This window comes from Mytilus californianus, unplaced genomic scaffold, assembly GCF_021869535.1.
Source record: "Mytilus californianus isolate M0D057914Y unplaced genomic scaffold, xbMytCali1.0.p SCAF_6, whole genome shotgun sequence".
NCBI lineage: Eukaryota > Metazoa > Mollusca > Bivalvia > Mytilida > Mytilidae > Mytilus > Mytilus californianus.
In genome coordinates this window covers 8,180,841-8,194,566 of record NW_026262712.1, presented here as the reverse complement: position 1 = coordinate 8,194,566, position 13,726 = coordinate 8,180,841, and the positions used below count along the sequence as shown (strand labels likewise).

Here is a 13,726-nt window from a genome sequence, read left to right as displayed (position 1 = left end):
TGTAGGCTTTACACAATTAAGGGCCTTGTAGTTTTGATTTTTATGATAACTGAGTATTATGATCTTTACATTTTTTTCAGTTTTCGCAGAAAAACTGTTGTTTTCAACGGACAATTCTATTATGGAACTTGATGTTGAAACACGCAATGTGACTGTACTGTTTGAGTATGGAATATATTATGTGTATGCCTTGGACTACGATTACAAAAACAGATACGTGTATTTCGCAAGATTCAATGTCTATGACATCGTTCGGTATGTACACTTTTACATAAGGGAGCTATTGAATTAAAATGATAAATCATACATAGAGCAAACAAATGTAATAAGACTTCTTAGGGTGATATACATGTATATGGACATCTACCTTCTGATTTATACCACTGTTAAACGTAAAAAGTAACCTAAAACAGGGACAAGGTTGAGGCTTGTTTTCAACATTTCAAGATTACAGCCTGTTATATACTACTTACAATCCTTATAAAAAAAGTAGGAAAATAAACTCGATTTCAGTTAGCGTAGAATATTTAACCGTTCTTATGTCATGAACTATTTGTTTTCCGGTGAAAAAAAAATAGATTCTGATTGCTTGAAAATCTGTGCTGCACAAGAATTTTTTTCATTGACAACTCGCTGCAATTCATTTGCTAAACAGTCTTTTGGAACAACGTTTTCCTACCATTCATACACGTGGGAGGCTAAGCTAGCTACAAAACCATGTTCAACCTATTATTTTCTTCAAAAATGGCTGTACCAATCCAGGTACATGACGGTTGTTTTCCACTCGTTCAGTTGGTTGATAAAGTTTCACGTTTGATTTTGTCAGTTTTGATGGACTTCCCACTTTTTTAATTTTACCATGGAGTTTGGTACTTGTCTTATGCTTTATTTCCGTTGGCACTAGTTCCTGCATAGACATCAGTCCACGTTATCACTACGGCCAAATATCGATTTGCTGATCAGGATGGTATATTTTAATTGAATATTTTGGTATGAAAATCAAATTGATAAAAAGTGAGTTTGGAAACACATGTCAGTGCCATTGCTACTTAACGAAAAACGTTCGATGCCTTAACATGTTAAGCAGATATTTCATTTACGGCTTAGTTGACAATTCTGAACCCTTAACCATTTTCGCCCAAATACAAAGTTTTTAACTTAGAAAGTAAGTTGTTTCTGTCTTTCGGATTTGATTTAATGTAACTGAACGCAATTTTGTAGATGCAGATGTAGTTGATCATTGAACAATTCATCCGATTTACGTATATTCAAAACTATCATTCTGAATTGGGCCGTTAAGAGTTTTTTTCTTGGGTTACACTTCGACAGACTATGTGGCAGAAACTACTTTTTTAACCTGCGTAAATTAATTTATGTGTATTAATTCTAATTACGTATGAATTATACTAATTAACAGGAACAACATATCCATATACTCTAGTTGACCTCTCCATTTGTCAACGATAATTGTATTTTCATTTTAGTCAACTGGTATTTGCAATTTTATTAAATAGTTAAAATGTCAATTTGTCGACCTGTCAACTTATCAACCTGTCCACTTATTAAGATATAGATAATAAACTAATAAGATGTTACATTTAAATAGAAATGTTACGAAAAGGTATATACTCGACGCTAAGGTTGACAAATTAGACTTTAAATACAGGGACCGAGCCAAAACATTGATTATCGATTCAAAATTTAAATCATATGCGTGATGTTGACCAGCTATCATACACGCGTCTTGGATCATTCGTTTTCATAATTTGGAACGTCGTAGTGTAACATCGAACAGTTCAGTTGATGGCAGGTTGGGACGAAGTCCGAACCCGGCTTAAAGTACGGTGATGTTGGTGCTGGCGGTTGGTCGAGCTGGGTTTCGGAAAAAGGGGTACCAAACTGTCTACTCAATACCTTCTACAGTTTCCAACCAAGATCCTTAAAACTTTACAGGTAGATTGCACATATATTGCAGTTCTGCACATGCTATTATGGAATTGTTCGGGGAATTTTTACAATTCATAATTCACAAATATATAAATATTCAGCATATTTGATTTTATTGTTGTGATTTTCCAGATCATAGGGTACATACAAGCATATCAATCAAGTTACAAATACATACAATACAATATAATCATGATTTTTTATACAATAATAGAACATTCTCTATTGTTTACGAATATTCTGGGCAAAGCGGCCATTTGAGTCTTTGATCTTTTTTTATTAGCTTACTCTTGAGTAGCAACCCTCTATCAAAGAAATCATAATAGGATAAACAAGTCCTGGCATATCGTATTAACTTGGCGATATGTAATTCGTATGCAGGTGCTGTTGGACTGTTAACGTTGCTTCATAGAAGTCAAAACATGGCACACTTTCAATTTGAAAAATATAAGACAAGGAACTGATGGCAATGGAAATTATCGATCCAATTAGAAATTAGACGTTAATATACTGTAAGAGTAGTACACTTTAAATAAAATATAATATTGTTTGTAGATAATTTTCTAAAATTAGACAAATTAGTCATCATCACCAGTCTCATGGTCATGCAGCAATTTTCCCTTTAGTTTATTATGTTTGCGCATTACGATAAAGATAAACAAAAGCAGGTGAAGCCAGGTTTAAGGTAAACGAGAAGGGTAGTTCTTAATAAAGGTAGTAGTATAAGATAATGTCCTATGGAGCTTTTTAAACTTGCATTATAAATGTAGCAGCTCAGACAAAACTATAAAAGGGCTAGAGTAGTTATCAAGTTATGTGTAATATACATGAACATTTTCGTTGAAAAAACGAAGGTTCACGTAAAGCTGATCGTGAATAAGTGACGATGATAACATGTTACTAGTTTATGAGAAAAAAAGATCAACTCTTGACATTACAAAGTATTTTCTAATTCTCTCCTTTACAACGAACGTCCTATTTCTCAACAATGAGAGTGAAACTAATAATCATAACTGCAGTTAAAGATATCCCTAGATGCATATTGAGTACGAATAATTCAGCGGAAATACTTTTATCCTTATTTGAGCAGATGAAAAGAAGATTTTAGTATTTGAGTATTTCAGTTTGAGTACATATAGAAACTATAAAGGGAGCGCTAGTAAAATTTTACTTTTTGCGAGGTTTTCATTTACTGAAAAATTAAACACTTTAGAAAACGGAAGATTTCCATAAAACAAATGAAAACCATTAATTTCCGTAAGTGATATCACATCATGAATAAATCAGTCGAGAACAAAAATCATTCCAACAATTACATGAAAAAAACTTTTTTATTGATAGATATGTTCAGGAATATTTGTTTTCATACTTAGATTAACATGATCCATTTTATTCTGTATTTTCTTCTCTCTGCCCACAAATGAGCTCCAATTTTTAGTTTTTTAAAAGGGAAACTACGATTTTCCTTCAAGCTTGTCTATGAGTTAATGAAAATGACAGAATATGGTTTCTTTGACTTTTTGAACGCTCCCGTAAGGACACAATGACACCGAATGGCCTTACCGTGTCGAACGGAACAGAGGAAATCATCGAAAAACGAAGCGTCAAGCATGTGGAAGGAAAAGTAAGAGACAAAGACAAACCAGGGACACAATACAAACAATAAGAAACTTCACGCTGACACTAGTCACAAACGCTAAACACCTACGGTCTTTTTTAAAACTGGAGCAGACATTCTAAGATCTTATCTGAAACTACAATGCAACTTGTTTCAAATATCTTGATAAACATATATGTATAGTAGTTCTCGATTGGATGAAAAATATTGATCCTAGCAGATATGAAATTAACAATTCTTTCTTCTTTACCATATACATCAGATGTAGTGAAAAGAAACACACATTACCGATATATTCCTGAGTAGGTAATAAACATATATAGATATTTTAGATCATTTGAAAGGTATGCTGAGGGTTTGTGGGGATGTAGAGGTTTCAAATTTGGAAATATGGACACTTTTGCCAAAAAATCAGGAAGCTTAATCCTCGGGACATCTGCAAAATAAATCCGAAAGAAAATAGAAGGTGCATATCTCCTATGTATATGCATATACAGTGTGTAAATTTGAACGCCTTTAGGTTAATATTCTGAGAGTGATAGGAGGCACGAAATGGTACCCATTGTACCACTAACCTGCATGTCAACCTGCCCTCAGTCTGGGGGTACTTTCATCACATTTTATAATAAGCATGTCTTTTACTGTTTGCAACCCATCCATTAGTTATGACCTCGAGTAAACCTTCATGTTAAAAGGTCCGTCGATATTGATTTTGAAAATGCAAAAAATAAAAATACCATGTATATATAGCTTTCATTTATATGGGAGGCCAGGGAATTTGTTTCTCTCATATTTTCTTGCGGTTCCCTTCTCTCCTTTCTTTTGGATCAATTTCCTTTCTGCAATCCCCTTGTACCCTGTTAGTATTTCATTTGGAAAATATTATGGAACTTATAAATTTCATTCCTTAAGTAATCAATTTTATCGAATACTAGTTCCATAAGGAATATTGATACTATAATTGATTATCTATATTCTATGATTGTCTATAATAATGCTTCCAAACAGACATCTGTTAAACAGTTCTATATTCAGTTTAAATGATACACAGGTAATTTAAATCTCTAAACCAATTTTGTGTTTTAAAATACGATTTACCCACATTTAAAGTCTAATATGTCAACCTCAGGGCCGAGTATACACTATTTCGTAACACGTCCAATATAAACATAAAAAAATTAAAACATATTAATTCTATTAACGTGAATACATATTAAATAACCGGAACTACATATCCATATACTTCTGTTGAGCCAGTGTTGCCACTAGTAATAGTAAGATTGTATTATTTTATTAATACTCAGGCCTAAGTGCCTACATCATAATGCAATTGCGTTTTTGCTATGAAAGAGATATTCTAAAATAGAAATAAAGAAAGTCGCAAAACGATTTATTATAAACGAATTTTTTTATTTATGTTATTTTATGTTTTTATAACTGAGACTTCTATCAAGTACAAGTAAAAGTTTTGCCAAGCAATAAATAAGAAGAAATAATGTATTGCTAGGTCATTTTATGATGATGTTGATACTGAATATAATATGCTCTTCACAGGAACAGAAAAAAACGGTGACCGACCTACTAATGAGATTTATATATAGTTTTATAATTGTCTTTCTCCTGGTTAAGCTTAGAAGAAACAATTTATCAAATCATGTCAATTTTTCCTAAATTGATGACGTTCGGATACAAATATTGAAGATTATATTGTCATAGAAACTTCAATACACGTGTGTTAAGTTGACCAAGTTCCAAATGATTATTTTATTTCAGAAATGTTTATATTTAGGTCTTTCCACTTTTCCGTGGAAAGACCTATTGGTTTTGTTCTGATTATTATTATTATTATTTTTTTCTTCCGCTTAATTTTTTTTCCTTCGCTGTTTTTTTGTTTCGCAAGATGTCGCTTAGACATATTGTATATGATATCGAACAGTTAATACGCTTTTGAAACTGACACCGCGTAACCTTCAACTTTTCCATGTAAGAGTTATCTCCCCGAACACTGTTTTTCTTGTTATTACTTATACGTCGCAACCGCAAAAGACACCGACTAATTTATTTTACCAAATTGCTCGTTATATCCTCAGGATGATTTGATAAATTTTGACCGAAGCTATCCAGAGACTCCATATGAGAGTTATTTCCCCTTATGCATTTGATATAAGTGATGTCCATTTGTTACTGAAAACCCATAACTTATAGAGACCTGTGGTCTTTTGATTTGAGGTCATCGGTCCAAAAATAAAAAGAAAATAAGGTCAAGGTCAAAGGTCAAGGTCATATTCTAAATTTTGATATTTTTGCAGAATTGTTAGTTGCGACATGTCGTAACACGTAAATTTTAGTTGAAAGGGTACGTAGACATTCAATCTAATATTAGCTGTATGGTAATATAACTCATTAACAATATGTAGTAGAGACCTAGAGTGTTTTGATTTGAGGTCCTTGTTTCATGACCTTGATATTTGGGTCAAGGTCAAAGTTTGATCTGACGTTCTAAATTTTGACCTTTGCTTTAACTTTTAATGTACGCCTGATAAAGCTATGGTACTTTGTGCATTAAGTTGCAAGCCATATCACCTTGAAAAAATCAACCGGAAATGACCTTTTGTAAACCGGAAGTAGCTTTTTCTTGTCCATATTTAATGTAAAAGTACATAGACCCATATATTTTTGGAATCACTGTCAAGTAAACTATCAAATGATACCGGAAGTGCCTTTTTCAAACCGGAAGTAACAAACTATCTCCCTTATTTCACACAAAAATGTATAGAAACCATATATTTTTAAATTCAACGTATAATAAGCTCTCATTTGGCGCTGAAAATTACATTTCTAACCGAGTTTTAATATTTTTCACATCAAAATATATCGTTTCGGGTGGAAAGACCTTCAATTGTTCTCTGAACAATTGGTTTTTAATTTATACAGATTTCCTTATCCCCTAAAGAATAGAACATTACAGACAGTTGTCCAGAAAGTGTACTATCCCCAGTAGGAATAGCTGTTGATTCAGCCAATGATCATCTCTACTGGGTTGATTATACCGGACACAAACTCTCAAGATGCAATCTAGACGGAACTAATGTAACTGTGTTAACTTCTTCCCTGAGTTATCCATTTGTGGTACGACTTGATGTTACAAACAGGTATTACGTTTTATTTAGAAAATTCAGCAAGACATTTGCTTTTTTTTATAAAAAGTATGAAAAATCGTCCAAGACCAAAAGAGAGGTAAACGATATCAATGGGGCATTCAAACTCATAAGTCGAAAAATAAACTGAAAACACCATGGCTAAATAAAGGCAACATTAATATACCGCTGTACAATAATCATTAATCGATTTAGCAAAAACAAAGCCGGGTTTCAAACCAAAACTGAGGGAAACACATCAACTATAAGAGTAAAACAATGGAACAACAGAAACACTGAACTGCAACAAAAACAAACGCCAACATACATACATAGAATCAGAAAAAGACCAGCAGGCAAATAGCAATACACAAAATACAACATAGAAAACTAATGACATAGAAACACGAACACCACTTAAATATGGGGCGATCTCAAGTGCTCTGGAAGGGTAAGTAGATCCTGCTCCACACGTGTCACCCGTCGTTTTGCTCATGTGAGTACACCCCGGTGATTAGTCTTATTCGGTAGGTCACTTTCGAGGAAAAAGGAAGGGATTGTAGTCACGACAATTGGAACATATCAGTCGTCATCTGTCAAACAGATATTGCATTATGGTCAACTAACCCGTGATGGCGTCCGTAAAGTTTACGAAGGGATGATTTCAACTTAACTCTTTGGAACTCTTGCTTTAATAGCTTACTCTTGAGTAGCAACCCTCTATCAAAGAAATCATAATAGGATAAACAAACCCTGGAATATCGTATAAACTTGGAGATATGTACTTCGTATGCAGGTGCTGTTGGACTGTTAACGATGCTACATAGAAGTCAAAACATGGCACACTTTCAATTTGAAAAATATAAGACAAGGTATTGATGGCAATGGAAAGTATCGATCCAATTAGAAATTAATCGTTAATATACTGTAAGAGTAGTACACTTTAAATAAAATATAATATTGTTTGTAGATAATTTTCAAAAATTAGACAAATTAGTCATCATCACCAGTCTCATGGTCATGCAGCAATTTTTCCTTAAGTTTATTATGTTTGCACATAACGATATAGATAAACAAAAGCAGGTGAAGCCAGGTTTAAGGTAAACGAGTAGGGTAGTTCTTAATAAAGGTAGTAGTATAAGATAATGTCCTATGGAGCTTTTTAAACTTGCATTATAAATGTAGCAGCTCAGCCAAAACTTTAAAAGGGCTAGAGTAGATATAAAGTTATGTATAATATACATGAACATTTTCGTTAAAAAAACGAAGGTTCACGAAAAGGTGATCGTGAATAAGTGACGATGATAACATGTTACTAGTTTATGAGAAAAAAAAGATCAACTCTTGACATTACAAAGTATTTACACATTCTCTTTTTTACAACGAACGTCCTATTTCTCAACAATGAGAGTGAAACTAATAATCATAACTGCAGTTAAAGATATCCCTAGATGCATATTAAGTACGAATAATTCAGCGGAAATACTTTTATCCGTATTTGAGCAGATAAAAAGAAGATTTTAGTATTTGAGTATTTCAGTTTGAGTACATATTCATAACTAGAAAGGGAGCACTAGTAAAATTTAACTTTTTGTGAGGTTTTCATTAACTGAAAAATTAAACACTTTAGAAAACGGAAGATTTTCCATAAAGCAAATGAAAAACCATTAATTTATGTAAGTGATATCACATCATGAATAAATCAGTCGAGAACCAAAATCATTCCAACAATTACATGAATAAAAAACTTTTTTATTGATAGATATGTTCAGGAATATTTGTTTTCATACTGAAATTAACATGTTAATACGCAAATATTTCATGTCTATTTAAAAAAAAAAAAGATTCCAAGCCAGGGGATTTATATAAACAGTATGTATAGGTATTGTTGGGCATGGTCATTTTCAAAAATAGACTTGGAAAATAGCTTAAAATGATATATTCACAATGTATTAATTGCTACTTGCTAAACATTTAATGACATACATACAGATCAAATTTATTCGTTCAGTGTATGTTTACTTGTTTTTGTTAATATTTCTTTTTGATCTAGATAAACCATTTCAATTGATATTTTATAGTGTGTCTTTCTATGTTGTAATGTTATTCTACTGTTTCAGGTTAGGATGAAGGTTGGCGCCTGTTAAAACGTTTAAACCCGCTGCATTTGTTTGCACCTGTCCTGAGTCAGGAACCTGTTGTTCTGTGGTTGTCGTTTGTTGATGTAGTTCATAAGTGTTTCTCGTTTCTCGTTCTTTATATAGATTACACCATTGGTTTTCCTGTTTGAATTGTTTTACACTAGTCATTTTGGGGCCCATTTATATCTTGCTGTTCGGTGTGAACCAAGGCTCCGTGTTGAAGGCCGTACTTTGACCTATAATGGTTTACTTTTTACAAATTGTGGCTTGGATGGAGAGTTGTCTTATTGGTACTCATACCACATCTTCTTATATCTATATACCGCATATTCATGAATAAAACAAACTAAAAAAAAAAAAAACAACAAAAAAACTACAGACAATAGGTACTGCTTAATGAACAAGATGAAGTAGTTTGTTGGGTGTGATCGAATCATCTTATGTCGCCTAACTAGTTGTTGCAATGGTTCTTGAAAAGGCGGAAAGCGTATCGTTTTCTCTACATGAGGCATTCTGATTGAATGTCACCAGTCAGAAAGATTGCGTTTTTATACTTTCCAATTAATTTGATTCTTGTGCAGAACAATAATTAATTATAATGAGTGCATATACAAGAGCTTTTTACCATCTATATGATAAAAGTAAATGATCAAGCTACTGAATCTTTAATACAAAAAAAAAAACGAATATGTTTTAATAGTATACTACATTTCTGCGTTGATTAACAAAGGTTGAAATAAGATTGAAATTGTTATTAGGTAATAACTTATTATCTTGTATTTCTATTGAATAAGTGCTGAGATGTACTATTAAAATAGTATTATCATAAGGAAATGTGGAATTGTTGATAATGAGACAAGTACCCGAAAACTTGGCCAAAAAATTCAACATTAGAGCATATTGAAATTGTTGAAAATGGTTTTACTCCTCAAATCAAAACTGAAACAATTTAGTTTAAGTTAGCATTTAAAAAATTAGTAGTCGATTTCCATTTTGTTCAGTAAATAAACAGTTTACCAAACATATTTGCTGTTTTTCAAGAATTTATCCGGAAAGGGGTTTAATACATGTTATAGTAATGTTTTGAAATGCAGAAAATGTAATATTTTTTTACTGTTTTGATGATAAAAACATCTGCTCCAAACCAGGAATTAAATAGCTAGGGATATAAAAAAAAACATGTATTTTATATCAGTTACGGGCATTAGTATGAACAGCTACTAAAATCATCCCAATCTTTTGTAATGTTGTTTATTTTAATTAACGAAAACACCTTCACACACACCCACACACACATATATATATATATACGTGGGATAATAGAGGTCACAGTGACATAACCAATGATGCGTATACAATTAAATTACCACACCAACAATTTTATCACATTAATGATAGAAATGTTCATAGAAAGCATGACCTGATATATTGAAACATGATCCAGGTGACTTCTATTTGCTAGTTAAACTCATGTTGAGTTAGATCCTGTTTTGACGTGTGGGTTAGCATGAATTCCTCAAACATGAAACTGATAAAACACTTAATTTTGTTACCAATTTAAGGGACAATTTGATATAAAAATAAGCAGTTGTTTTATCATATCCCCCATGTATTATAGTCAGCCTCTCTCGTAATTGTGTATAAAGAAACAACACTAATATACTGAAGCAAAATTGAACTTGCAACTTTGTTTTCGTTAAGTAGTCACTTTGATCTGTTTTCTAGGTGGATGTATATAGTTGAACGCAATTTAGGAATATCGGAGTCTAGATTCGAGTTATTTGAAAAACAGACGATCGTTAGCTTTACATCAATACTTGTTTCTTGTATGGACATAGGTACGTTGTTTCTGGTTATCACTGTTGTGCTATTGCTTATCATGTCACAATGTGTCATGTTTTATTTGTAAGATAATGTTTGTGTTTTAATCCATAGTCAGTCCAATTGTATATCTATCTGTTTAATTATGTTCATGAAAATATGTACCAGCAATAGTCGTGCAAGCTTTCCTATATGTAAACAAAATACAAAACATCAAATGATATAAAAAAAAAGGATGAATAAGCAATTTTTATGAGAAAAAAAAACAATGCCTTCAATCGTGCATTTGAATTTGTAAGAAGATATCATACTAAGCATTTCAGTAACATGCACATAGAATTAAAAAAAAACTGAAGAATATGTTGTATAAAATTTAATTGATGGTTTACAGCATGAACTTTGAAAATATTGTTGGTCTTTTGTTATTAGCGTGTCGCGGATTTGAAAAGACACTGGGTGGGAAATTACTTCATGAACACAATGTTAGTATCATTTTCCATATGAGTTTTACTTTAAATTTATTTGGCTTACATTAGGTTTGACATATATACTCTACAGTATCGATTGGTTTTGAACAATCAAAACGCATACAGCTATCTTATATTAAGATCGATCATTGGACTGCATTTAATGAAATACGACAATAAGTACTAGTATGTCACTTGCTGTAACTATCTTTAATCATTAGATGTAGAAATAACTTGTGAAAATTGAAGAACAAAGACTGTGTGTAGATTAAACTTGATTAAACTTAATATTAAACAGGTCAATGTACCTGTAAGTTTGACGTGAACTTTGTTCACGATCTTATCTTGTCTATGTATCATATAGAGAATCTACAATCAGAGTCAAATAAAATTTAGTTTCTTACAAAAGGTTATTTTTTTCAAAATAAATTTGTTTACGCAACATGATGTTGTGTTCTTTACGATTATAACGTCATGGAACACATGCAGGAAAAAACTGGTTCAACCACTTTTATCCGAGTGCATTTGCCATGCACTTTAGCAACGAATTTTTATCAAAATTAACCTCATGTGGCGCTCGTACATTATTGATTACTTATAATTGTTAGACCTATTGTTCCAAATATTGTAGACCCTGATGAAAAAAGACTGTATTGGATTAATCACGATGGTGACATAAAATCAGCTAAGTATGATGGTTCTGATGTTAAAAAAATTATTTCAACAAATCGTTTTGGATACTATTACTACGCTATTGGTGTCTTTGGTGGCTACATTTACTATGCTAACGAGAACGAGTTGTTAATGCTGGATAAAACACCAGGATCAACGTCGACTGTTTTGTATAATAAAACCAGCCAGATTAACAGTATATTTGTATTTAATCAATTAGGTATGTGAATACTCGTTCAATGACAAGCAATAGCATACACCAACTTGGTTAAAAAAAACCTTGTAATAGCATACTTGAGTATTTTACAAACGATGTTAAGAATGGAAGTAATTCATACATTATCATTATTAGGCTGTATTTAAAATATCCAAACACGTGTAGTAATGCATAAATTAGTTATGTGCTTTGACGATGTGTCAGTTATATGGGATACACGTCTGTGAAAGCAACCCAACATAATAAATGCCATAGACAGCCGTTTTTAATTATTAATCCGTTTGCAATCAGTTGTCATAACTAACACAACAATACTTAGAATTATAATTAAAGTTTATTATTTTTTTTTTAAATTACATTTTGTATTCATCTTCTTAACTCAACTACTGATGCAATATTGTCTTTTATTGTGTTTTTATAATGATTGCTAATTGCTTGTTGCATTTTGAAGCACGAGTTCACGTGTAAGTGCGTTGTGGTCACTTCCTTTTATTATCAGCTCTTGACGTGTTAACTTGTATTTCTTATCAAACAATTTGTGAAAAATTTAAATTTAATGGATAATTTTGGGCTGGAGTGATTTCCTTTTTGCAATTTCGAACTATACGTTTATGTTTAAGCTATTTTATGCTTACATTCTAGACAAACGTACAGTTACCTTTTGACCATTCTTTCATTCGTATAGATTACACGATTTTGTTTTATGCAATGCACGTAGCAGTTGGTCAAATTTATCTTTTTGTGTACGTTTGCGATCAAAATGTACTTATTTACCGTACTTATGGAAAATGATAGCTGAATATAAACCCGATATTGTATTTTCACAAGTTACTGGATGCTTAATAGCATATGACGTGGTACATTTAAAAGCATAAGGCATCCTAATGTTTGCAGAACGCCTTATGTTTCTGAATGAGACATGGTTCATTAAATACAAATACAAAATTTTATTGGCATACGCTCATTAACAAAGAATGGTTAAAACCTATTTCATATATATATATTAATACTACTAATAATAATAATAATGAAAATAATAACGATATAAACATACATTATAGAATGAAAAGTTACATACTTATATATGATATTATTAACTATTCCATACATTTAAACACTCTTATATGAAAAAGGCAGACAGTTTAAGTAATACGCTAAGCTATTGTTTATTGTGTTACACACCAATTTGCCTTACTTGTTTTGGGTAAGGTGGACGATATCTTAATTGGTGCAGACGATGTGGTTGCTTGTACTTATGACCTCTATGTATTTGGTTTTGCAATCATGTTTTTGTGTAGTGTTTATTGTTTTATGCTATGTCATGAAACTCATGCTACTTTTGTAAATCTCGTCACTGTGCTTGGTTTGGAGCAAAAAATTTTGTAAGTTAGCCTATTTGCTATAATGGTCAATATTTTAATGTATGCACGTGTACCTTGTTTGCTTTATGTTAACGGTATAAAAAGGATATGTCTCTTACCTGTATCGCAACCCAATGTTTATTTATTACAAACCAATTTGTCTGTCTTTGCCTGTTTGGGTAATGTGGACGATATTTGATTGTTGCAGAGGTTGTGGTTGCTTGTACTTATGTCCTCTGTGTATTTGTTTTTGCAGAGGTCGTCGTAACTTGGACTTATTACCTTTGTGTATTTGCTTTTGCAAACATGTTATTATGTAGTGGGTATTGTTTTATGCTTCGTCCT

At 32.0% G+C, this 13,726-nt stretch overlaps 1 protein-coding gene and 1 long non-coding RNA gene across 3 annotated transcripts in view; both read left to right on the top strand.

Moving 5' to 3' along the window:
- Positions 1-13,726, top strand: part of LOC127706906 (low-density lipoprotein receptor-related protein 6-like) — a 172,408-nt gene that overhangs the window by 21,246 nt on the left and 137,436 nt on the right. The window lies entirely within an intron of this gene.
- On the top strand, positions 6,566-12,315 carry LOC127706933 (uncharacterized). Its single transcript, XR_007984649.1, has 3 exons — positions 6,566-6,717; positions 10,569-10,681; positions 11,763-12,315. It is a non-coding gene; the product is annotated as an uncharacterized LOC127706933 (long non-coding RNA).